This window comes from Helianthus annuus, chromosome 3 (genome assembly GCF_002127325.2).
Source record: "Helianthus annuus cultivar XRQ/B chromosome 3, HanXRQr2.0-SUNRISE, whole genome shotgun sequence".
NCBI classification, from domain to species: domain Eukaryota; kingdom Viridiplantae; phylum Streptophyta; class Magnoliopsida; order Asterales; family Asteraceae; genus Helianthus; species Helianthus annuus.
Window position 1 is genome coordinate 96,170,171 of NC_035435.2, and position 2,368 is coordinate 96,172,538.

Consider the following 2,368-nt stretch of genomic DNA (forward strand, 5'->3'; position numbering starts at 1 on the left):
TTAAATCCCTTAAATACTTTGGGTAAAATCTAATTTCATTTCATACGGGCCGTATACGGTTATACTGCCCGTATACATCGTTCGTATACATTGTATACGACCAGACAAATTATTTACACATGGTGTATACGGGTTGTATACTGTTATACGGCCCGTATGGAATGTAAAAAAAACTAACAAAGTCTGCTGACACAGACTTTGTTAGTTTTTTTCATTCTATACGGGCCGTATAACTGTATACGGCCCGTATACACCATGTGTAAATAAGTTTTTGCCATGTGTTAATATTAGGACCCTTTTGTTCACCACTAAAACCTTCGTTTCCACCAAATTTGGGATCAAATCGGGACGTAAACCCATCTTTATCCCCTGATTTATGCAAAGAAAGTGCTCTTATCGGTTCCCCCACTTGCGCCGCAACCCCTCACCTTTCCTCTGATTCGAATCGAGCTCGGTAGATATTGTATTATACAACCCCTCACCTTAAACCAAAACGGGTAAACACACTTTGGTCCAACATCATGCTTTCATCATCATCAGTTTGCCGCTGCTGCTTGGGTCATTTTAATTTTGGGTTTTTAGTTGCAAGTTTAATTTTGGGTTGTTGGTGATGAAAGTGTGATGTTGGACCAAAGCAATAACGACACTATATACCAGTGACCCGAAGCCATTATTAGTGGCAGGGTTTATGACTTCCAATGGTTGGGTAGGTTTAGGGGTGAGCATCATCAAAGAGCCGACCTGAACCGACTACTACCCTACTCGATACCCGCTTTAACATAAAATTTGAACCTGATCCTTATACCTACTTACTTTATCGGGTCTCGGTTCCACGTGTTCTCGGTTCTCTCAGTTCCCATTCATAACTCGTACTCGACATTTCCTTATTCACAGTCTATGAACAATTTACTCTAACATCAATAGGGTCGTCCATTTCAAGGAGACACATGTGGAATTAAGCTTCAATTTCAGTAGTACGTATGCAGATTCATCCAATTTCAATCTATAATCAATATTTCACACTTTAAATTGGGTGGATGATATCATAACTTTGAAGGTATGTTTATTGTCTAGCAACTCATTTATTCATTTGATATTGTTTGTCGTTTGATTGATATGAAATTGATGTGTAATTTTTAATTGCTATTAAATTGATGGGTTGATTATGCCTATTAAAATAGGCTAGTATCTAAGGTTACACATTTTTGCTCACAAGCTGTTTGATAGAATGTCAAAGTGAAATAACTAGTCTTTATAACCTATCTTCATACTAAAACTGTTATATTTTCATAACAAGTGTAACCCAAACTTGTAATCTTGTGATCTTGTGACATTAAGAAGTAAAAAAAATTATAGTTCAATGCTTGTAATGTTGTGATCTTGTGACATCGCGCAGTGCTTGCATCTTGCCCTAGCATTCTCGTCCTCGTCAGGAAAACTTCAAAAACTCATCCCACACATTAGTATTCGCAATCAATTGGTTTTGAACCATCTAAATTTAAACAATACAACGACACGGAAAAAAATTGTTGAAAACACAATTTGTAATAATATCAGTTTGTTGTATTTATATCATGTAGACTCTAATTATGGATTACATGTTTCTGGTCTATTGATTTAGTATAAGAGCATATACCTCATCAAGGAGCGTTGAGCAGCCATCAAATGAATAATGAAGAACAGAACAAGCAGCCAAGAAATCAAATGAATATTCAATGATTCTGGGGAGTTGTAAGTCAAAAGGAATTTGAAATAATGAAGCAGAGACAGTGTTAGCAGAAATCGCACCTAGACGGAGATTAAATGGTCATCGGAGGTCTGCCCCTGGATTTTGGCAAATCGGTCAAACTAGGCGGTAGTGGTCAAAATCGGTCAAAATCAGAGAAAATTAGTAAAAAATCGGACCTAATCGGTCAAAATTGGACTGAATCGATCTAATGGAATGAGTTCTTACCTCGTTTGGAACTAAATTGGAAACAAAATTGGGGCTGCGGCTTCTTTCTTGTGCGCCGTGTAATGAAACAGATGGTGTAATTAAAGAGATGGTGGGTTAGGTTTTAATTAAGTTTGGGTATTTTAACTTTTAACCCCCTCTATCTTTCACAACTATACATATGGTCCCCAAACTTGTAAATTTGTATATAAACAATATAAACTTAAATATAATATTTATATAATTTTGTAAATTATACATAAAAAGTCCAATCCGATTAGTCCTAGGCGGTACCACACCGCCCGACTAGTGCTTAGCGCCTTCTACAACATTGAGCCGTACATGTTAATTCAGATAGTCACTAATGGGCCATAGCCCAATTGATGACATTAAATCATACATTATTAACGTGTTAGTTCAGCCCATTGGTTCCAG

The 2,368-nt window shown here is 36.8% G+C and overlaps 1 long non-coding RNA gene across 1 annotated transcript; it reads left to right on the forward strand.

Moving 5' to 3' along the window:
• Nucleotides 1-343: 343 nt before the first annotated feature.
• Nucleotides 344-2,080, forward strand: LOC110929550. The gene is made up of 2 exons (XR_002587239.2): nt 344-1,057; nt 1,622-2,080. It is a non-coding gene; the product is annotated as an uncharacterized LOC110929550 (long non-coding RNA).
• Nucleotides 2,081-2,368: the final 288 nt, after the last annotated feature.